This window comes from Choloepus didactylus, chromosome 8 (genome assembly GCF_015220235.1).
Source record: "Choloepus didactylus isolate mChoDid1 chromosome 8, mChoDid1.pri, whole genome shotgun sequence".
NCBI lineage: Eukaryota > Metazoa > Chordata > Mammalia > Pilosa > Megalonychidae > Choloepus > Choloepus didactylus.
Window position 1 is genome coordinate 141,314,069 of NC_051314.1, and position 25,122 is coordinate 141,339,190.

Below are 25,122 nucleotides of genomic sequence, written 5' to 3' on the forward strand. Positions count from 1 at the left end.
CTACATTCCAAAAAAAAACTGGAGGGAAACAGAAGATGCATTCCTTGTCTTGGCTTGGTTAGAGATAAATCATTTAAATAAATATATTTAAAAATCCACACAAACCCATGTATAATAAGAGCCAAACTAATGTTCAGGTGGACAAGGCAAAGGATATTTTTTCACTACTTTTAATAAAAAGTAGAGTAGACTGATGAGAGAAAGTAAAGGCAGTGTATCTCATTCAAAAATTATGTGGAAATATGAAAAAGAAATGAACATTGGTGGACTGGGAAATAAAGAAAGAAATCTCAGTTTAAGATCAAAACAATTTGATTAATAACTATCAATGATTTAAAGTTTGCTCAGCCAGAACCGGGAGGTTAGATGCGTAACTTCCTTGGCTTCCTTCCAGTGATTTAATTCTATACAAAAGAACAAAAGTAAAGTTTTTCCTCTCCTTTATGGATTGTGTTTTCTGCATAGTTGCTCAATGAATGTATGTTTCCTGTCCTAAATGAGGTGTCAGTGGGTTGTGGGAAAGAAAGCACTCTCATAGACTCTACAAACCTTGAAAAGGCCAAAGGGTGTCTTGGGCGTATTTGCATTGCCATACAACCCAAAACATTAAATTTTATATTTTCAGAATATGATGGGCAACTGATCAACCAAATCTTTAAAAATGTACTTCCTTCCTCTTTTTCTTTTTCTTTTCATCTCTTTTTTTCTTTCTGCTTTAGTTGTTTCCATGTCTCTAGTCTTTGGAACTTATTTATCACTAGTACTGTCTTCCTTTATAATTTTATGTTCACAAGTGAATCAAAACTTTGTTTCCTTTGTCATATTTATTTCTCTCATTTTCATCTCCATTGCTTATACATTTTCTTGACACTGGATACATAACTCCAAGCTTTTGTTGTGTGTTTTATCTGGTAAAATGCAGCTAGTTGGTGAAAAAGGAAAGGGTGTTTTAGTTAGGGATGGAGTACATTCCAGTCAAGCCCAGTGAAAGTCACACTCCAGACTCGGAATCTTTGACTCCTCTTTTAAATTGGAAAACAGTGGCTGGTAGGGTGTGGAGTAGAGCTTCATTTTAAGAGGGCCAAAGGAAAACTTTGAGGGTCTCCAGGAACCCCAAGGTTCAAGTTTCCCCAATCCCATCTCCAGCCTCAGAGCTGTTCCTAAGTTCTCAGGTCAGTGACAAGCAGAGCTCACCAGGCAGAGGGGGCTGAGGCCCGGTGTAAAAATGCTCCCCGCTAATTTCCCCATTGTTGTCACACGTTCTCTGCCACCATTGCTTCCTGTCTTAACATCCCAACTCCATCTTACACGGGCCAGAAATGCAAGCCACGTGTCATTTAGTCCCACCTTTCCCACCTTTTAATGTTAAATAAGATGGTAGCAACCTCAGGCATAAAAAAGACAGGACACTACCCATACCACTGAATGTAATAATCTAGAACATTCTGTAATAACAAAAGTCATCCTTAATGTTAAAAATGCAAACAATACAACGGGATGGAGAATGAAATGTTCATGTTCCACTTCATGCAGTTCTTTCCCACTGGGAATCCACTGTTAATAGTCTGTGGTGAATCATTCTGTATCTATCTCTATGCATTTACACACACACACACACACACACACACACAGTATATTGCTTTTTAAAGTGAATATCCCTGTTTGGCAGTATTATGTGTTCAAAGAGTATGATGTGTGCAACCTGCTCTCAGATGATCAGAAGATTAGATGGATGGATAGATAGATAGATAGATAGACAGATAGATAGATAAAGTAGGTAGAATGATAGGACAAAGGTGGCAAAATGTTAAAATGGTGGATCTGGGTATCTGGGGTGAGGTATGTTAGATTTCTTTGTATGCAGTTTGTATTATTTTTGCAACTGTCCTGTAAGTTTGAAATTATTTCAAAATAAAAAATTTAAAATATTTTTTTAAAAAGATTTTTGAAACTCCAAGTGATCATTAAATCACTGTTTGCAACATTAAATTCATGTTCAAAATGCTTTCAGTACTCTCAGGCTGACTGAAAATTACAGATAAAAGGAAAGCCCGAGAGAGTGGAAAGTTGAGCCATCAATGTGTCTGACACATTTATTTTTGTATTAACATTCTATAATTAGATATCTCAGCAGGTAAACTCTCTGCATGTTCACAAGCTAAATTATTACTCCATAATTTACCTCTCTTTAAATTATTTTCAATCCCCCATGGATTGATCATATAGTTTCTTCATCCATTTAATAAATATTGTATATATTTCTCAGATAGGAACCAATGTGAAAGCTTACTTTTGCAAAAAACTCTCCAAAAATCTTTCATCTTTGGCAATAATATCCTGATTGTTTCTGAAAATGTTTTCTGGCTCTATAATACATCCTGCCACAACTCAGTGGATTTTTGAAAATGGTAGACTTGAACTAAACATCTTCAAAACAATGGAATAGTAAGTTTAGTTTCAAAACTGCAAAGCAACTATTTTTGTATCCCTTTGCACTTGTCATGTCATGTCATAGCAGAAATCTGTGAATATCTTCTATTTTGTTTCTACTGTTGTCACACATAATGATTGCCCAAAAGCTTTCCTCAAAGTCATTTTTTTTTTAGGCCAAACCTGGTTTCCTCAATGAGAGAGCATCTTGCAGACCTTGCAGCATTTGCAACAACTGTAGTTTCTTAACCAGACTTAAACCTGAAGCCTAAGAATTTAAAGCTCTGTTTTAAAATTCTCCATGCCTATTTCTATTTAACCTACTCACTACCTCTTCTCTGGTCTTGCAGGGAACCATTTCCTTTCCCATCTCCCATGCCTCGTTATCTAGCCCACACTCCACGGCCAGTCCTTTCCAATCAGGATTTTCTGTGCAGCATTTCTTATCAATCTTACCAGACACAAATCCAGGAAACCTGACTAACCACTGTTTCTTCTACTGCTCCTGTATTTGATGGGTGTACACCATGAAATTGCTCATGAATTTCTAAACAAAAGAGACTGTAATCTTCATATTTTCATCCTTGACCCCTAAAACATCATAAATTGTATGTGGTCAATAAAGTGGCTGTGATTAAAACTAGACCAATTCAAAAAATAATAATAATCATATACTTAGGTTAAGAGCAGATTTTTTCCCCCCTCCATTCCCAAGAAGTCCAGTATCTCTTCCTACTGGTGAAGTATTTAAAGTAATTTAAAACTCTAAGTTTCTTGAACGTGACTAAGACTTAGACTGGTACTATAATTTTTGATACTCTCCAAATATTAATTAAATGATTTTTTTGTTTGCCAAAGAATGATTAATCTTGCAAAATGCTCTTTGATGTGGGGTGGGAGGGGTCGAGAGGATGTAAATAATGATTATAAAGTTGACAATGATGATGATGACGATGATGATCATGATGAAGATGACAGGCTCGGTACTTTATAACCACCATCTCATTTAATTTTCATGACCTTCCAGTGGGGTGGGCATTATTTTCCAGGTGTCTTAGCTAGGGCTACCATTACAAAGTACCCAAGCTGGGGGTCTTAAAACAACAGAAGAATTTTCTTACTGATTTGGAGGCTAAATGTCAGAATCAAGGTGTTGGTAGGGCCGTGCTTCCTCTGTAGTCTGTAGGGAAGAATTGGTTCTTTGCTTCTCTCATGGCTTCTGGCAGTGGCTTATTGGCCATTCCTGAGACTCTGTCTCAGTCTTCACATGGTGTTCTCCTGCTGTCTGTCTGTGTCTAATTTCACTTTCTTATAAGGATAGCCGCCATATTGGATTAATGGCCCACCTTACTCCTGTATGACCTCATTTTAGCTTGCCAAAATCCATCTGCAATGGCTCCATTTCCAAGTCAGGTTGCATCCTGAAGTACCAGAGTAGGATTTAGACATCTCTTTTGGGGGGACACGATTCAAGCCATAACACCAGGTGAGGGAACCAATGTTCAAAAAAGACCCAGTAATAGCTAAGTGGCAGAGGCGAGTCTGTCTGTACTTAGCTTCTGCTTGTGCCCACTTCCTCTTTCCATTTTCCCTTTTTTCCTCCCTTCTGCACACTAACAACAACAAAAGAATAAATATGAGTTCTTTAGGAACAGGTGAAAGGAGAAACTCCAAAGAAGATCAAATGGATTATAATTCTCAAACATGGAAAAAATGATCATTTTAACCCTCCCAAATTGACTTATCCTTTCCCCAAATCGATGATGATAGTTACACAAAGATGTGATTATGAAGAATGCTGGGTTTCTGGACAGTGTGGGGACAGATGTATTATGAGCCTCACATTGTGTGTCAAACAGTCAGAACCAGCAATGTCCTGCAGACATAAAATAACAGGCAAACCTGATGACTCCTACCCCTGGCTCAGTTGGTCCGGTTTGACAGTCCTACCTGTCTGTGTTCACCCCATCACACCTCTGCCCGTACTTAACTAATCTACTAGGATTTTGAATTCTACATTTATTCAGGTCCTACAAAATTTCTAAAACCAATAATAACTACTGCTATCAGACACCAACTGTGTGCCAGGCACCGTTTTGGGCATTTGAGCTACACGATCTCATTAGAGCACTGCAACAGATGAGAAACCAAGGCTTTAAGTGATTAAATAGTGTCGAAGCTAGTAAGAGTGTCAATCAAATTCAGAGTTAGCTGACTCCAAAACCTTCGCTCTTTGCAGCACATCACCCTGCCCCATAAAGAGTTTGATGTAAAAAAAGTTGGTAAGTAGATTCTTCAGACAGTCCTTATGGCTCATTTTAAACAGTGACAAATTCATGTATCTCTTCTTTCAATCTCCTGTATCTCCTCCCTCCACTACGCAATTTTGGTTGACTGTATATACTATATATTTATAGTTAATATTTTTTTTTAGTTCTTTTCTTCATACCTTTCATTATTTGTAGGTCATATGAAATCACAGTATGGAAGTAGAATGAAGGTTCTGTAAGGAGTTTAAATAAAGATGGCAGGAGAACTAAGTCATCAGAGGGCACATACAAAATTCAAAAGGGCCTGTCCCAGCACCCAGTTCCTGCAGACATCAAGAGCAGACGCGGTGCAAGAAACCCATAACATGAACGCACTCCAGTTTACAACAGATTATTTAATACTTGTGACTAAATGACATTTTTAAATTTCTTGGCTATTTTATTTAAGATGCACTATTAAATTGTCTCTTCTAATTAACAGACAGGTGTTATCTGTTAAACCCTTTCTTAAATAGGAAAAAATATCAATAGAGATCATAACAGTTACTCAAATGACTATTTGCTCAAAATTATGCTCAAAAATACAAATAGCCAAACTGACAAGTGACGTCTCAAACATGTAAACAGATTTTTCTACGATTAAAGCCAATATCAGTTATTTTATTTCAGCAAAACAATACCCATCTGTCACCCTGAATTCATGTTAATTTCTACTTTATTAGCTTTCTGGGTTTGCTGGTACTTAATCTGCTTTGATTTTATAATTGTATAAGGGCTATAAGCCTAGGCAGATCGTAACAGGTTTTAAATATTGAAATGCATGGACGGTCAGGAATCTTTGCCCTGTAAGTGACCAATCCCAGCGAAGCCCAACTGTACCGTCCATCACAGACCCCGCCCCCTCTTGACTCATCCTCCCCATGCAGCGCAGGGATTGCCCATAGGCCCCCCCCATTCCCCCCACTCTCTCCCCACTCCCCCCCCCCACACACACACCCTGCGGGCCTCGGCCCCTTTCTGCGCTCTCCTTCCGCAGAGCTCACGCGGCTGCGATTGGTGGGGAATGACTCCTTCAGCTCTGTGTAGCCATCCACTGTCTCTTCAGACCCACATTTCCCACTGCCTGGTGGTCCCTACCTCTTGGTGACATGCCAGGTGCTGAGAGTCACCCGGGCGCAGATTTCCCAGGTTGCCAACGAGCCAGGGCTCAGGGCCTGTGCTTGCACCAGCCCCTTCCAGAGCCCTGGATGGTCTAGCAGTGTGTTCACAGCATCACATCCCTTCCTCCCTCCCTCCCTCTCTCTCTTTCTTTCTTTCATGACATTTTTGAAGAGTTTAGGTCAGTTGCCTTGTAAAACACCCAACAATCTAGATTTGTTTGATGTTTTCTCATGATTAGATTCCAGTTGAACATTTTGGACAAAATATTCCAAGGGAGATCTTGTGTACTTGTCATTGCACGGCATCAAGAGGCCCATTCTTTGACAGCAGACTTCCTTCTTACTGGGGATGCTAAGTTTGATCGTTTGGTGAAGGTGGTTTCTTCCAGGGTTCTCCACTGTAAAGCCAGGCACCTTTTCCCATTTGTACCCAATAGGTAATCTATGGAGTGATAAAGTGAGACTTTATACGTTCTCTAAATATTCTGTTCCCCCACTGTCTTTAACCCAGTGGTTTATTAACTCATCATTTACTAATTGGGTCATTGTTATATTGGTAGCTGTGAAATGGTGATTTTCTGTTTCTATCATTTTGTCTAAATTTATTTGCTAGTACTCTTCATAAAGAAGTTTTCCCTTTCCCCAGCCACACCTTTTTTTTTTACATTTTTTATTGTGAAATATAACATCTATACAGAGAAGTGATAACTTTCAGAGTGCAATTTAGCAAGTAGTTATAGAACAAATTTCAAAAAATGTTATGGGTTACAGTTCCACCATTTCACTTATTTCCTTCTAGCTGTTCTAATACCCTAGAGACTAAAAAAAAAAAAAAAATGTATATATATATATATATATATATATGTATATTTACATAAAGATTCAGTATTTGTAATCCTTTGTTAAATCCTACCTGGACAGTTCTACCCTCTCTCTCATTTGATCACTGTGTCAGTCTTCAGGGCTGTCTGGGCAGTGAGCACCCTAACTTGTTCATATTGAAAAGGGTGTCGACACTATGGGGAAGGGAGCTACATCTGGTTGATGTTCTTGAAGAGGCTGTTGCCTCTGAGTTTTGGGACTTATCTGGCAAAAGAGCACTCTGGAGGATTTAAATTTCTGACAAATAAACAGTGATCCATCCACACCTTTTTAGTGTCACCATAAACTCACGAATCCTTTCTATTTCTAGCATGTTATCATCCATTAGCATCATTATTCTTTTCATAATAGAAGCTTATGATAGAAACTGTTCCAGCTGTCCCATTTTAATCAGCAGGATCCCCCTGGGTTAATTCTCTGCTGTTTAGCACTTGGTTTAGCGGATGTTCTGAATCCTTGTTTTAACCAAGGGCCCTGCATTTTTATCTTGCACTGGGTCTCGCAAATTATTTGGCAGTCCTACCCTTTGGTCTTGGAGCACTTTCTTGCTTTCTGGCACAGCAAGATGTTCTAAACACATTGTACTCTCCCTGTCTCTGATCTGGAACTCAGACAATTTATATAAGGAGTCTTGTTCCTGTTAGAGGGAAATAGTATTTAGAAACCAAGATCTGAGTACTAGATGTGTCTGTTGCTTCTGGGGTGACATTGCATCAAGGCTTTTTGAGTGGCTAGAGCTAGGAAATCATGAATTCATGCTAGCATCTCCAATTCCAATCTGAGCAGAGAACTTCTCTCCTCCACAGTATCTCCTGCCTCCCACAGTGAGAACTCTTGTTCCCCCACAAAAGCAGGATATTTACTCATTTTCTGTGTTCTAAAACATACACAAAATACTTTCAGCATTATGACTCCTTTGCGGTCCTTGATTTCCTTAGCATATTTCCTACTAGTCAGAGTACTGTGTTCAAAAGTTATTTGCTGTAACTTTTTCTTCTGTGTTGTGATGCTATGAGTTTGCTAACCACTTAGATTCACTTGTTTCTGTTTTCATTCAACTTTAAGTTTTGCCTTTTCGAATCCCCTTGCATTTGATTTAATTTTTTGAATATGTAAAACTTTCACATGGTTCAAAAGTCAAAACTGCATAAAAAGATCTGCTCATGGAAGTATCGTTGTCATACTCATCCCTAGTCCTTCCATCTTCTCACACTTACCCCTATAGGTGGTCATCACATTGCTTCTGGTTTATCCTTCCTGTGACTCTAGGAAAAACTAGCAAATACATGTATATTCTTATTTCCCTTTTTTTACTACACAACAGTAGCATACTTTATATATTCTTTTTCACCTTGATTTTTTCACTTAGCAATATGGCCTGGAAATCTTTCATATCAGTTCACAGAGATCACCCTTGTTCCTTTTTATGGCTGCATAATACTCCAACTTTGGCTGTTCCATAGTCAATTCAGCTCGTCTTTTATGGATGGGAAGTTTGGTTGTGATTCCAATATTTTGCTATTAAAAATAATGCCACAATCAATAACCTTTTGTGTATGTTGCTTTGCATTTTGGAGGTGTTTCTTCAGAGAAAATCCATAGAAATTGGACAGCCGAATCAAAGGAAACATCTTGATTTTAGCCCAGCAAGACTCATATTAGGTTGTTTTATTATATATTGCCAAATTCTACTCCATAGGAAGAAGTTATCCTGTTTTGCTTTCTTCCCAGCAGAGCATACAAGTGCCTCATTTAGCTGTGGGCACTTTGAAGTGGAAAGTTCTACCTATGGCTAGTGCCCAAGATTGGAGGGTTTGCTTCCTGTGGCTATTGTCTATTATAGAAAGCCAGGCTTTTAAACCCTTCCTACCATGAGTGTGCTGTGGATCTGTTTCCAACAAGACTGAAACAATCTATACAGGCAAAAAAAAAAAAAAAAAAAAGAAACAGTGACAGAGACTAAAATAACACTGCACAATGGACATTAAACCACCTTAGGGAGAGTCCTACAAACACTCTGTGAAGATGCAGAAATGGATTGCCAGCTCTGTCTCTCAAAGGAGACTAATGAAATCACTATGAAAAATAAAAATCATAGGTAATCTGTCAATCATGGAAGCAGGGTTGGGGCAGCTAAATGGGAACTAAGTCATAAAGAACAAGGCAATTACTTTTATGTTATGTGAATTTCATCTTTATAAAAAGAAGAAGATGATGATGATGCCAAAGAGCACAACACTAAAAGCAGGAGTACAGGTCTAGCTTCGTAATTTAGCTAGTGCCCTTTTTAGCTAGTGTGAAGGGTAATTTAATCAAAGCTTTCATCGTAAAGTTTACAGGTTTGACTTCAAATACAGTATTTGTGGTGGTTTGAAGCTCTATATACTCCAGAAAAACATGTTCTTAAATCTAATCCATTCCTGTGGGTGTGGACCCATTGTAAGTAGGACCTTTTGATGAGGCTACTTCAGTTAAGGTGTGGTCCACTCAATCAGGATGGTTCTTAATCCTCTTACTGGAGTCCTTAATAAATGGAAATGAATACAGGGAGAGAGAGAGAACAAAGCCACAGAAGCAAGAAGATGAAATCAGTGAGACAGGAAGAGAAGGGAGAGAACAGGAGAAGCAGCCATGTGCCTTGCCATGTGGCAGAGGAGCCGAGGATCACCGACAGCTGGTCTGCAGAAAGAAAGCTTCACCTGGATGATGCCTCAATTTGGACATTTTTTTGTCCTCAAAACTGTCAGCTAATAAATCCCCATTGTTTAAGCCCACTCATTTTATGGTATTTGCTGGAGCAGCCTAGGAAACTAAAACAGAATTTAAGGTGACTATAAACAGCTACATATTCTTAGTCCAAAGTTTAGCTGGCTTTGCCCACAACACATAAAACTCAAGCGTATTAGTCTCCGATTGCTGCTGTAACAAAGTACCACAAATGTAATGGCTTAAAACAGTATGAATTTATTATTTTACAAATCTGGAAGTTAGAAGTCCAAAATGGGCTTTCCTGGACTGAAGTCAAGGTGTCAACAGGGCTGTGTTCCTTCTGGAGACTCCAGGGGAAGACTCATTTTCCTGTTTCTTTCAGCTTTCAGAGTTGCCCACATGTGCTAGCTGGTGCCCCTCTTTCATCTTCAAAGGCAGCAACGTCCCGGAGCATTTCTCACATCACTTCATTCTGACCTTGACTCTTGTTTCTATCTTCTCTAAGGACCCATTGGGTCCACCCAGATAACCCAGGTCCAGGTGAGCTGATTAGCAACATTAATTCCATCTGCAACCGTAATGCCTCTTTGCTATATGGTCACAAATTCCTGGGATTAGGGTTAGCATGTGGATGGTTGGTGATGGGAGGGAAGGGTAGGGGATTATTCTGTCAAACACACCAAGTAATTCTGGACTTCCTTGTTCTCAACATAGTGTCATATTCAAAATTCTACAAAGACCTTAAAGATAAAGTGTATCTTTATTAACAGTTCCTTGAGGACCATGAAAAAGGAGTTAAGCTCTTCATGCATTAAATCATTTTTAGGTATCTCTTCCTCTTCTTGAGTTTTCTCCCCAGCATTTCTAATGGGAACTTCAAATCTCCCTCCCTTCTCTTCCCTTCTCTTCTCTTCTCTTCTCTTCTCTTCTCTTCTCTTCTCTTCTCTTCTCTTCTCTTCTCTCCCTTCTCCTCCTCCTCTTCCTTCCTCTCCTTCTCTCTCTCTCCCTCCCCCACACCTCTCTCTCTCTCTCTTCCCTCTCTCCACTCTCTCTCTCCTACACATCATCTCCTTGTAGATCCGGTTTTCCCAAGCATCTCCCACACCCTTTTTCATTTAGGATATGGGAGGTGCTTGGGAAAACTGCATCTAGAGTAACCCTTCCCCCACCCCTATTCTCAGCGTCCCCATTTTGCATCCTTTTCTCACTGTATACTTAGCTCCTTCTAGAAGGTGGGGTTGCTGGATATGCTGTTTGTTCCTCTAAAACCACTCTCCACCCTTTGTGGCCTGCTCTGTGCTCAGGAAAGCCAACCCTCGTACCCTGGCTCCTCGTTGGGCTGGGGAGTGCCAGGCAGAAGACTGGAGGGCCGGAGAAGAGGGAGGTGGGGTGTCTGTCTCCCCGCTCTCGCTGGCCATGGGTTGGTGGTGGCTGTGCTCCTTTCCCAAAGGCTCCGTCTCCTGTCTGATGTCCCCATCTGCAGCTTCTGGCAATCATTGCCTCCCCTTTGCCCCTTTAGGACTTGGCACGGTAACAGCTCCCGCTGTTGCTGGCCCTGGGGGTGATCACCATCCACTGTTGGGTTCCTTAAACCCTGCCACATCCTAGTAAATAATTTAAGTAGTCCTTTCATTATCTTCTTCTCAATATTCCTGTTGCATGTGCCATCTATTTCCTATAGGGACCCTGGCAGTACAACAAGGAAGGGGCCTCATAAATACTTACAGTTTGGAAAAAACTATTTTAATTACGACACACAATAGGAATTTTAGCTTGGGGTTCTGTTGTGACTGTGTCCGTCAATTGGATGTGCTTAGGCTGCTCTGGAAAGACAGTGGGGCGACCTGAGTAGCTTATTTGCAAGAGGACTGAGAACTCATTTTAAAGGAACAAAGACCCAGGCACGGTGATCTGGACCCAGGAGCAAAGTCTTGGTCAATGGAGAGTAAGAGCAATTTCCCAATTCAGGTAGAGTCCCTGGGATACACCCTCGAGCGCCCTGCAAGTTCTCCTAGCACTTCTGGCAGTTGCAACTAAGTGCATGTTTAATGCCTATTGACCCCACAGATGGAAAACTCCATAGGCCAATCCTTGCCCATATTCCTCTTGCTTTGTTCCAGCGCCCCAGCTTTATCATCCTGGCAGTAATCACTGTTCCTTAAGCATGTGAATGAATGAATTCTGAATTCCTCGTGGTAGTTGTTAGCAGCTTCTGTCCCTGCTAGACGCTGAGGATGCACATCTGGAATCCAAGGTGACAGAAGATTACAAATAAAATAACTGTCACAGTGAATTCTGTGAAACTCCAGGGGCATAAGCAATGGCAATTGAGGACCTTCAGAGAACGTAACAGAGAGCAGAGAACTATTTGGGATGAGCTTTGAGTCTCCGAATTTCAGAATTCACAGCAGCGTCTAACTGACAGGGGAGCACAGTACACATGCTCTACGTGTTGCTCTGTCTTTTCAATCCACCTCAAATATCCTAATGTCAGCCAACTTGGAGCTTTAAATTGGCCTTTCTCTCTTTTCCTATAGGAACTTTCTGGAGCTACATTAATCAACTTCGTTAGATTTAACTTCAATGGATTTTGTAACTATTAATATAATTCTTGGGATATTTTTGCAAGAAGGGAACTTTCCCATTGGGCTCATCTATTCCTTTCTTTGCTTTTGGTTCGTATCATACCAAAGGTTTATAGTTCTTGGCTTTAAATGTGGCTAACTGCTTCTGTTGTAATATCCTAACCTGGTTTATAAAATGAGTATTATACTGTAGGCTGGCTCTTGGGAACATTTCTGACCACTGCAAGGAGAAGGAAGGGAAGCCCAGATGCCATATCCTTGATTCCATCCTCACACGTACCCTACCAAAATTTAATTCCGGTTCCGTACATGCTGGTTCTCATTTCCTCCTGTTGTTGCATCAGGCTTCAATGTTGATCAGTCTTGAAGCCATCTCCAACTACGTTAAGGGCCTCTTGTCACCTACTGACTCAGTCACACCTTTTTTATTTTGAAATGCCAAGGGAATCCAGCTACTGCCTCTGCTTTCTCATTTTGGCACTTTTGAATTCCCGGTAATAACATAAAGAGCTTCCGTTCTTCTTGACAAAGTTCAGAACTATAACGCGTAGGCAAGGGACTAACAAAAGGACATGGTATCCCCAAAATTACCATGGCGGGGGGTAGTGGGGAGTGGAAAGAGGTCAGAGGAGGGCATATGGGAGCACTGAGATTTGCATAGAAAGAGTTTACTGGACCAGACTCCTCCTGAGTTCTGGACATTTCATCATATCTCCTGCCAGGGTATAGCTAGTGCTCATCAATGTGATTTCAGCTCTACTTCTGGCAAAGACTCTCTACTATGTTTCGATAATTGATCACTTTGCATTCTTTCCCACATGGTGCGTGTTTCTATTAATCACATCTGATTCTTACCCCCTATTCTTATCTGTGCCTCAAAAACTCTGGGCATCGGCAATAAAATGGAACAAAATGCTGGTAACTGTACAACATGGGGGATTCCTGGAAACATCATACTGAGTGAAATAAGCCGGTCACAAAAACCACATATTAGAGGTTTCCATTATATGAAATATCCAGACTAGGCAAATGCATAGAAATGGAAAGTAGATTAGTGGTTGTCAGGGGCTGGGTGTGAAGGGCAGTAGAGAATGACTGATAAAGGATATGGGGTTTCTTTTTGGAGTGATGAAAATGTTCTGGAATTAGTGGTGATGGTTGCACAACTCTGTGAATATACTAAAACCCATTGAATTGTACCCTTTAAATGGGGGAATTGTATGGTACATGAATTACATCTTAATAAAGCTATTGCAAAATTTAAAAAACCCTCTGGGTAAGGCAAAAGTGGAGAAAGGAATCTGTCAGGAGGATGGAGAAAATATAACAATGAAACCTGGAAAAATCAGAGGAATGAAATGAGAGATTTTCTTTAAAGAGAAAAGAACAATATGCTCTGTAAAAATAGGACCTTTTACCCAATTCCTGAGAAGACTGCTGTTTCTAAAGACTGTTCTGGAAACTGCAGGAACCAACAGGGGTGCCAAAACCACCTGGATCAACGTTGCACAGGTGGAAAACAGACAAAGGGCAAAGCTAACAGCAGAATCAAACACACCAAAGCAAGCTGTCAGCACACCAGGGAGCGGAGTAGAAGAAAAGCTGGGGACGTGTGACAAGAAAGTGATTCTGAAATAAAAATTAAATGGGTCTAGAAGGCCACTTTCTTTCTCCTGGCCTCTATTTTTGCCCCTACCACACCTCTCTCTGCCACTGTCTGTCTGTCTGCCTGTGTGCTTTTCTCTCCCAACTAGGGCCCCTTTCTAGCTCTGCTCTCCACACTGGGCCCTGACCCTCACTGCCCACTGCAGGGTTCTTTCTGAAGAGCCACCTGCCTGGCCTAGTGGCCTCAGCAGAAGGAAGAGGAAATCAAGTCGGGCCTGGGGAGCACGCACAGCCGGTGGCAGCTGCCCAGGGGCGGCCGAGCTTCACCCACCTCCAGCTCCTGCTGGGCCACATCCCTGGTCCAGGCCACAAGGCCAGGGAGCTGAGGTGAGATTACTCCTGGAGGTAGCCAGGAAGAAACCTTCCCCTACAAAGCAGCTGGGAAATGTCCCTTGATGCCAGGCCCACAGCAGCTCTTAGGGCCCGACAGTCTCTTGGCACTGCCTCCTTCTACTTCCTCCCTTGCCACACGTCTGGCCGGGGCGCTAGACCATGGGGCAGGAAGTCTCGAGGGCTTTTTTTAGCTATAACATGTGGCCTGGGGCAAAGCCATAAAACAGGGGGCCCGTTTTCTATTCCTTATGAATGTAGTAACTCTTTCTGCTTGGTGGCTCAGGGTGGCCGAGAGTCCTGGCTGGTGTAGGATGCCCAATACACAGCTGCAAAATGGAAACAAGGGAGCCAACTGTCTCAAGGTCCCAGAAGGAGCTAGAGGGTCACGCCAGGATTAGAGAGGGCACCTCCGTCCCCAACCCAGGACCCAACAAGCAGATGAGGATAAAGGTTGGGCGTCCCACTGGCACCACATAGGGGGCTTTGAGGAAGCACACAGAGCCACGAGGGATAATGTTAGTCTCCTTACACGTGTTGTTAAAGGAACTTTCAACTGTATAATTGCACTGTTGAGAAATAAATCCCAGATACCAAGCAAGGTGCCCAGGCCACAGGGAGACCTGAGCCAGCCTGGGAGGGAAGGGCTCCACGTCACTGCTCTCTCTGGTTTGGGATGACAAGTCTCCAAAGCAGAACAGCAATTCCTCAGAGCCTTGAACGCGATGACCTCACTCGTGCCAGCTCAGGTACATACAAGGTGACTCACGTGGGGACTTTGTAAACACAACTTACATTATGGGATCCATGAAACCAGGCATCAAATCAGACCCCTCTAAGGAATCAGGTATATGAAAATGAGAAATCCCACCTCTGGAAAAAGGTTTTACAAAATACTCACCACCATTCCACCCCCACTCCACCCGTCTTCCACCAAGTCCAAGAGATAAAGACATCTAAGTGGATATATATATACACAACTCTGTGGATATATGCAACTGAAGAAATACTTTCCTGGAGTATTGCAGATACCCCAGGAAGCAGCTCTGAAGGACCCAGTTGCTCATGGTTTGAGGCTAAGCCCTGTCTCGAAAGACTTGCCCAGAACTGGGCTCTGTCTCCCTGGTTTTCCCGATCTCACCAGGGAAGGCAGACAGCACTCACCTGGACAGACAGGTTCAGGATCCAGCCACAGCGGATGGAAACTTGAAAACATCCCCATGACTGGACACAGAAGCATTCGCCTGGTCACGTCAGTGCATTTTCGGGGAAGGAGCCCAGGAAAGGAAATACCCGGGGCACATAGCTCTGGGGTTTCCTAGGGACGCCTGAGGGGCAAAAGCAGGTGTTTCCCCACCCCCCTCTCAGGAGAGGCCAAGGCCACCTGGCAGGCGGAGAGGCTGCGGGGGATTGAATGGTGGAGACTAGGGAGGAAGTTTGGGGGTAAACAGCTGGGCCGGGCAGGGTGGAGGCAGAGGGCGAGGAGGGCAGAGAACAGGGAGGACACAGGGAGGGGGCAAGCAGAGAGCAGCTGGGCGGGCACGATTCCAGAACTGGTGGGAGGGGTGGGGGCTCAAACCATGCAGATTGGAAGGCACAGGGTGAGGGCGTGAGTCCTGCTCAGAGGCAGGGCCCGACGTGCACAGGAGAAGGAGCACCTGAGGTCTCAACCTCAGTGGCACCAGAAAGGCTTTGGTGAAGCTCTCGGTGGGCCTCAGACTTGAGAAAAATGCCCACCAGGCATGGTCAGGGCTGTAAAGTTTCTGCTGACCAACAGACTTCAGAACCAAGCCTTGTAAAAGGGATTTGGGTGGGTAGTCAAAGCTGACTTGGCATCCTAAGGCCTCGAAGGTAAGAGAGAATGCTGTCATTAAAACACAAACACACACACACACACACACACACACACACACAAAGCCACATCACATATACTGCTTAACAACCATCAGCTTTCCAAAGCCTTTTAAAAAGATCAGGAGCTCTGATCTCACCACCCCAAACACTGGGCCCCCCGATATGCCTTCAGCATGGGTGAATGACCCCATCTCACAGGGTGCTGCTGCTCTCGGGAAGACGTGCCAAGAAAAAAGCACCCCTCAGCCCAGGGACCGCACTAAAAAGAGGGGCCAAGTCCTAGATCTAAGTATCTCGGCTTCGACCCCTCCAATAATACCCATATTTCTCTCATTACGCATGCACAAAGTTGCAAAAATAAACAACTAGGGCAGACTTAGTGGGAACAAACAGTGGAGGGGATGTGTTTTTGAAAGTCAACAGAGATTTTAAAAATATCAACAGGCAATTTACAGAAGAGGAACTACAGATGGCTAATAAAGTTGCTCAACCCTGCTGATTCTCATGGAAAGGATAAATCTATTATAGACGGTGAGATACTGTGTTTTTGCGAGACAGTGGTAAAAATTTAAGATTGTCCATATCCAAGGGTGTTGGAGAAAAGGTTCTCTCTTAGACACTGTTGTATAGGGATACTGACTTTTTGGATGGCAATTTGGCAGCATCTGCTTTTTGTTTGTTTGCTTTTTCCAATGTCCATCCCTTTCAACCAGCAATCCACTTCTGAGTGTCTATCTTGGTTTCCATCTGTCCCGGAGAGTTAATTCTCAAGCACGTGCACAGAGAAGCAAAGACTATTTATTACAGCATGGTTTAAAAGAGGGGCAAATGGAAGCAATTTAACCTTCAAGAGGGAGAATGGTTAATCTATGGCACACCCATGCAATATAATGAGGTGTTAAAAAATAATAATAAAAGAATGAAGTAGATTTATCCAGAAAAGTCACATAAATGGTCTTATGGAAAGGTCTCAGGGACATATTTTTCACTGAAAGCTGCAAGGTGCCAACATTACAAAAAGCAGGACATGATTTGTGTGAATGCATGCACAAAACTATCTATTCCGCTGTATAAATATGCACATGCAAATGCATACAAGAAAGTCTGGACAGATTTAAACCAAACTGATCATAGCAACCACCTCTGGGGAAAGAAGCAGATTGGGGTTGGGGAAATTCAGGGGGATTTTTTTCACTTACTCTGTATAGAACTTTTTTTTTATTTTTTACAGTGAGAATGTATTCATGTGTTACTCGTGCAATTAAAAATGGATTTTAAAGGACTGGGGAAAAAGGAACAAGATCTTCTTGTCTTCATGAGCCAGACAAATAAACAAATTAATAGAACCGACGTGAGGAGTTGTGTGGGGGGAAGGGTAGGCTTTCCCCTCAAGGAACGAGGCACAGAACTTGCCCCCAACCTCTCCCTCATGCCCTCCTACCCCCCAGAGGGCCCCGTACCTCTGGGTGGCCCCAGCAATCTCCTCTGAAGCAGAGTGGTCGCCCACCGCCACTGTCCCCAGCCCCCAGCCTGGGGACAGCGATCCTGGGAACGAAGTAGCCAGGGGCCTCACTGTAACACCACAGTCTAAAGTCCCAATGTCGGGTCACTTCTCTGGGCCCCGTCCGAGGGAGGGTTATTACACAAAAAATACAAAGGACCTCATTATTACACAAATTGGCCCTGGGGACTCCATGCCATCGGTGGTTTTAAAACAGAGACTCTGGAGCAGGTTGAATTTACCGAATTGGCATTTTAACAAGTCGCCCATGAGAGAATTTGTGAGTGACCGGGATGACGAGAATCAGCATCTTCCAGAGCTCAGAACTGACAGCACAGAAAGTAACACTGGGTCAGGCTGGAAAGACAGAAAAGCATCAAACAGGGAGCTGGGGAGAGAAAGAAACTGGCGAATAAATTAATGCCGTGCATGGCAGGCTGCTAAGTATCATTTTCGTCTGATTTTCACCTTCATACTTCAGCCTTTTACCCTTTTCTTTTCAGACAAGAGGGCAAGGTGGTGAAGCATGAACGAGCTCTTCCTCCTCAGAGAAAGTTTGGCATAAAATATTAGCCACGCAGGCCTTTATTTTCTTTAGAGAGAAAGAAAACAGTATTTTTCATCTTAATCTTAAGCACAAATGCTTAAAAAATATTTTGCTGGCAAAGATTACAATCACAGATGCACTGAGCCCAATAGCATCACCATCCTTTCCTCGTTAATTTAATGAATAGTGGCTTCAAATGGAGGTTCATGTTCAAGGGCTAAATATACTTAAAATGCTATTCTAGTCTTTTCTTGGGGGTGGGGAATAATAAGTAGACTGATAGCTATTATAGTCTTGACTCCATCCAAACTATAATGAGAAAATATGATCATTTGCTGAATCTAAGGTCTTATTGTAATAATTGGAAAAAATATTTATATGTATATATATGTATACATATGACTATACATATACATATACATATACACACACATATAGTATATCCCCCATTCATTCATCCTTGGTAAATGAAATAAAGCCCAATTAAAATTCTATGGTTCCTGTTGTTGAATCTAGGTAGTGTACATATCTGTATATATGTGTGTTCTTCAAAATAAAAAGTTGGAAAGAATTCTTTCTTTCAAATCTCTTTCAGATTATCCTTTGCCATCACTTTTCTGGGACCTTCCCTTGCTTGTGGGTAACAACTTCCGGGCGGGTTTGCTGGCTTCCTGTGGCCCCCCTGTGCAGCCCACACACAGAGTATTCACCAGCCACAGGCTTCCATGCCGGCTCTTCGTTCCCCATGGAAAGTACAAACCCCTCTGCCCAGCTTTCATGGTTCCGGCAGCCGGGCTCCCGTCTCTCCTCTCTTCTGTTCTCCCTGATCTGCATCCGGTCTTCTCACCAACACTGTTTTCTCCACTCTGCCTTTGCCTGTGCAGTCTCCTCCCTTGGGATATTCCTCCCTATGACCTTCACTTATTTAAACGTGACCTACTCAAGTCCCACCCTAAGTCTCGCTTCCTTCACTGTGTTTCCCTGTGTTTCCCACCTTAACTCGGAACCATAATCATCCAAGAAGCATATATACCTGCCACTTGGATGCAAAGTTAACATCTCCATTAGTTAAAAATACCACTTTAGTGACTCTCCCTCAGCTACTTAAAAACCAGGAGACCAAAAGAGCAAGCACCAACTAACAGATGTTGATAGAAAGGTTATTTATCAGTTTCAAAGTGACAATGCTTCAAATGGTATATAAAAGTAATTTTGCTAAAAATGTGTGACCACTCTCACTTATTGAGAGAGCATCTACCATATGCCACACGACATTCTAGACACATAAGATACATCAGTGAATAGCACAGAGGCCTCGTTGAGAAGGTGATGTTTGAAGAAAGACTAGAAGGAGGTGAAGGAGTTGGCCATGAAGATACCTGGGGCAATGGCTTTCCAGGCAGCCACACCGTGGAGACCAAAGCAGCAATGAGCCGAGAGTCCTTCAAGCTCTCTAGCATCTGTTGATGTGGACACTTAGAACTTCACCCCCAAAAAGAGCACATTTCCCAACTGGCTTCCTTCCTTCCTTTCTTCCCGATCCCCTTCCCCACTTCAGTGGATCTGACTTCCCACCAACAGCACTATCACCTCCATTGCATATGACAAGGATTCAGTAGAGATGAATTAACTAGTAAATTGTGGAACCAATAGAGAATGCTAAAGTTTGGTAGTGCTCAAAGATCTACTATAGCCAGAAGCCCAAGGAAGACTCTCGAACCATCTTGGTTAAGTGATTGATGCCTCCTCCACTCCCAAAGGATTCAGTATGGCTTTGGAACTCTTTAGGTCAGTTGGTTTTGAATCGTGTCCTCCATAGAACTGCAAATGGCACACAGAACACTACAGGGGAATGAAAGAAATGCCTGATCCCAAAGCTCCAATGGAAACTGGCCAAGCCAGTAAGGAGAAGAAAGGGAGGTAATAGGCCCAAGAGACAGAGGGAGGGGACTGCAAGGTCTTCAGAAGTGATGGAGCAGCCCCCTGGGGGAAGCCCAGCTTCCATGAGCTCTGCTTTGCTCCGCTTCTCTCCGCAGCATCTTCAGGAAGTCTTCTGTGCCCACAGCCAACCTGGCTTAGTAAGAAGTCTCTGGTAAAGCAAAACAATGAGGCATACCAGAGAGCTTCAATTTACACATCTTAGCTTAAAAACCCAAGCTCTAAATCATGTTTGTCACCAGATGGAAGTCATTAAGGGAAAGTGAGAGGTGGGTGGAAGTGAAGAAACAAAAACTAGGATTTCATCTGTCTTGAATCTTAGTCATTCGTTATCATCCAGCTATAAACACATTTTGAAAACCACAACAAGCAAGATTGCCAGACTGGAAAACACCTAATTGCTTTAATTAGATTGAGTTTTATCTTACCGTGGGAGAAAATTGTGCTTTTTCTAACTAGAAGGGAAGAAAGCACCTTTCTTTTCAGAACTCACATTTCTTGACGCAGACAAGGCAGATGGCCTATTTATTTCTGTACCTTACTCTGACAATTTTGTTACCTTCTGCGTTCCATAATCACCTCCACTGTAAACCAGCAGAGGCCCAGGGTTCGTTCAATCATTCGCCCAGCCCTGGCCCAGCCGGTCCTGGGCCTGGGCTCTGTGCTGGGACGTTGGTAATGAACAAGAGTCTCAGTGCCTGCCCTCAGGAAGCTTGCAGTCTGGGGAAGGAGGCAGGCATTAAAGGAGTAGAAGAAGTGACACTTCAGTTAGGTCTTGACAACTGAGTTGGCTTTCATTTTTTGGAGAGGAATAATGGGCATTCTAGATGAAAGGAATGTTGACTGGAGAATAGGAAAGGTAAAGGGGAAAAATAACATAGAATCAGGTTAGCAGGTGGCTGGGGGCAAAGGACAGAAAAACTTGAGTAGGAGGGTAAGGAATCCATGGCTTTATCTTGTATTATGAATCCATGAGGACACTTGGTGGGTTTTTTTGAGTAGGTGAGTGACAGTCAGACCTGTTCTAAGAAGATGGCCAATGACAACAGAGAAGGATGGGTTGGCAACAGGAGAGGAGACTAATGGAGCTGAAAGCGGTTGGGAGGGCATTAGGAAACCCCCAAGGACTGATCAGAGGAAGAGGTAATGGAGATGCCGAGAAGAGAATGAATTCACGAGGCTCGTCAGAGGTCAAAACAACAGAATTTAGCAGCTGATGAGACATGGAGCATGAGGAAGGGGGAGAAGTGAAATGGAACTCTAAAATGTTACGCTGAGTAACTGAGTGGAGAATGATTCCCTTGACTGTGATAGGGAAATTCAGAAAGAAGAGGGAAAATCTAGGTTTGTTTCCGTTAGGGCTGGGAAGGAGGGGTGGGAAAGGGGAGGAGAGGGAAGATTTTAAAAACTTCATTTTAGCCATGTTGAATGGGATGCACTTACAGCATCCCATTGAGATGGCCAATGAGTAGTTAAGATTTACGGGTCTGTGTTCTGGTTTGGTAAAGCTGCCAAAATGCAATATACCAGAAATGGATTGGCTTTTATAAAGGGGATTTATTAGGTTACAAACTTACAATTCTAAGGCCATAAAAGCATCCAAACTAAGGCATCAACACGAAGATACTTTCACTGAAGAAAGGCCGATGGCGTCCAGAACACCTCTTTCAGCTGGGAAAGCATGTGGCTGGCGTCTGCTGGTCCTTTGCCCCCAATTTGCATTGCTTTCAGCTTCTGATTCCAGTGGCCTTCTCTTTGAGCATCTGTGGTTTCTCACTTAGCTTCTCTGGGGCAAACTCTGGGCCTCATCTCTTAGTTTAGCATCTCCAGAAGTCTTTCTGTCTGCATCTCCAAACGTCTGGGTCTGTGTTGGCTCTGAGCTTTCTCTCCCTGAGTTCTCTTAAGGACTCCAGTAAACTAAAGCCCACCCTAAATGGATGGGATCACATTTCCATGGAAACAACCTAATCAAAAGATCCTACCCACAATAGGTCTGCCCCCACAAGAGTGGATTAAAACAACATGACCTTTCCAAGGGTAGATAACAGTTTCAAACCAGCACAGTCTGGAATCCTGAGAAGAAGTTGGGGGGTGAAATTTAGACTTGGGCATCATAATTAAACAGGGTTATACAAGATTATTCTCAATCTTTTGGATTTCAAATTTGGTAAAATTTCTCCAAAACAAAAAGCCTGGCTAATTTTTTGTTTGCTAAAGATTACCGTCTACTGTCTCCACCATTTCACAAAGGATCAGGCTTTGTGACAATCCAAAAGGATAAAGATCTTCTCAGAATAAAGGAGAATCCTTTAAAACAGATAAATTTAGCCTTAGGAAAACTCCCTCTGTCATCCTTATTTTGCTGCAAACCTGTGAAAACAGATCCATCTGGTTTGCACTGGCCAGCATGGGTTTAAGATATGGAGGTAGCCAAAACTGGGAGATTTGATAAGAAAGCCTCAGAAGAGTACTGAGAGTTTATAAGGAAGAAGAAAAAATGGAAGAACAGAGAACTTTAGGGAAGGAAGTGGACAGAGAGGCAGAAACGGTGATGGAAAAATCAGTAAAAAATGAAAGCAAAAAAATACAAATAGGAAGGATTTCTCCACCTTTCAACCTCAGTCTAACAGACAGTCTTACTCTCATCCATAGTCTTGTAGAGAGAGGATATCGATCAGTGTGGCAAAGAGGAAATGAGGTGTCCTAGTGGTCAGGTGGAAGATTTGCAAGAAAGCCACAGACTCCAACAGGGCTCGGCAAACTCCGGCCCGCGGGCCAAATCTGGCCTGTCTGCCTCCTGTTTTTCTGTAGGACCTCAAGCTAAGAATGTTTCTAACATTTTTAAATGGCTGAAAAATAAATAGATAAAAGATAAAAGAAGAATGCTATTTCATGACAACTGAACATTACCCGAAATTCAAATCCCATTGTCCATCCAGTTTTAATGGATCGCATTACCTCTTAGTAATTTATGTATTTTCTGTGGCTGCTTTCATGCATGAATAGCTGTCAAAGAAACCATGTGACCCACACAACCTAAAGTATTTACTGTGGTAGGGGATGGTCTGGGTGCAGCCGGCTGCCTTTCCCTGGGACCCACAAATGAACCCTGTGCTCAGGACTAGATGTGCTGCTCTGGCTTCTAGAACAGGCTGATATATGTGGGCTGACGCCCCTCTGCAGTGTGCCTTGAGATAAAACTCATCCCCTAGCAGACAGCGGCCTGCCACATTCCTTCCTTTTTCCCTCCAAGCTTATGCAAGCATTCCCAGGAGACAGCCTGGCTAGGTATGTGCATTTTACAGCACAGTGGCTGGCTCCTGCTGCTGTATCTGTTCCTGGTGGGAGAAAGTCAGGTCCTTCACATACAGCACAAGTGGGGTGCATGTAGACTCTCTCCTGGGACACACTGCGGATTGAAACTTGCTGGCTTTGGGGGACCCAAGCCCCCTAGGGACACCGACCTTGCTCTGTCTCTCCTCAATGTGAGTAAACCTTGTTCCGACCAATGCCTGTGTGAGTCACGCTTTTGCTGACCGCCCGACACCTGTATTGGAGGGGGTTGACATTTCTTTGCTATCCTCCATGTGGTAGGACTCCTTCCCTGGAGGAGTTAATGGTTACTAACTGACCCTTTACAAATACACTGGATGATCCCCGAACTAGAAGTTGGAGGGAACGGTATGGCCAGGTGAGAGACCCAAGAAAGGAAAAGTCAGGGAGAACTGGAGAAGGCAATTGCTTTCCACCTTCACCCAGGACTGAGATCACATACGGGAGACGGTTTCTCTGTGCAGCATGGAGCAACGTGCAAATGCCACGTGCTCATATGCCCAAGTGGATACAAGATGAAGAAGAGATTATGGAGCACGTGAGTCTGTTACATCTAGGTTCACGCATGGAGTGTTTTGTTGTTCTCCGTTTTATTTACGTTTGAGTGTTTTTATATTAACTTCGAATTGTTCCTTTAAGCAAAAATCCACTCTGCTTTTTGGAGCTTGCTTTCCCTCCCCGGACCTGGGTACTTATCATTGGGTCAGAGTGACATTTCCCTACAATGCTGGCTCATATATTTTGCCTCTGGAATTGCACATCTGAGGATCAAATGACACAGTCTGAATACATCAGGGAGGGGAGGGGATCCCACCAGAGGTGCCCTGAAACAAAGGAAATGAATAACTTCAAATCCACATGATGCAGCCTGGATCTGTTACAGGACAGATGGAACTCTGAATTGTTTGATTCTATCGGCAGAACAGAGGAAGGAAATGTTTTAAAATGAGATTATATTATTTTCCCCAGTTCTTATTATGAACTCTTCCTGAAATGTACTTTAAATCCCCGCGGCCCCTTTTGTGGGGATGAATGGGATTCAACAGGCAGAAGCATTGCAGGGAAGTGGTTGCATTATGAAAGATGTGGGGGAGTTGAGGTTGGCTGAATAGTGGGTCCCGGTGGGGTCCTTTGGCTGGGTGAAAATTCAGGCTCTAAAACACAGCTGTGTGTGTCAGGCAGGGAAGGGTGTCTTTAAAAAGCAAATCACTCCATAGAAACCTTATTTTCAAAAGATGTTCATTGTAATGAATAGAAAGCCTTCTGCATTCTTTGCCCTCAATAGGAAAATGGTTGACAACCAGCTATTGCACAGAGAAGAAAAAATATCCCGGAAGTTATGAAAATCTCCCCAAAATTAAGTCATGTAATAATCATTTAGAATGCTAGGCTTTCTGTATACAATTTTTGAAAGGAAATTGTCTGTATCATTTAGCCTCAAACCCTGCTGAATAATTAAAAAGATCTTCAGGGTGTTTTCTAGCCAAATGATTGTCTAGCAGTGTGGGACAGACTAGAGCTGGGTTTGTTTACTTCCTCACGTGCCTCCTTTGTGTGGGTGTCCTCCCTAACAAACCCCTAAATATTGGGGCTCCTCAAGACCCTGGAATACCATGACCAATTGCACTCTTGACTTGACATGGCCACTGAGAAGACTCAGAACATCTGAAATGCTTGCTTATCTTCTTCATCATCCCCCATCATCCTCTCAGTCTTCACCGCTCTGTAAATGGCACCCATGTCCACCCATCAAGCCAGAACTCAGGATTCATCCCCACTTCCACATCCACATCCAACTCATCAGCATTTCCAGGAATTCTATCTCCCAGTTCTGTCTCGTATCTGATGATTTCCCTCCACCATCATGGCTGCTATCTTGATCTAGGCTTGGTCTTATCTTGTCTCATCTACTCTACTC

General features: G+C 42.9%; 1 protein-coding gene across 2 annotated transcripts in view; it reads right to left on the bottom strand.

Annotated features, from left to right (window-relative positions):
• Window positions 1-15,426, bottom strand: part of USP6NL (USP6 N-terminal like) — a 238,309-nt gene extending 222,883 nt beyond the window's left edge. For both annotated transcript variants that reach the window (XM_037847962.1, XM_037847960.1), the window contains exon 1: window positions 15,196-15,426. The gene's annotated coding sequence lies outside the window, so the exon portion shown is untranslated. The remainder of the gene's footprint in view (window positions 1-15,195) is intronic.
• Window positions 15,427-25,122: the final 9,696 nt, after the last annotated feature.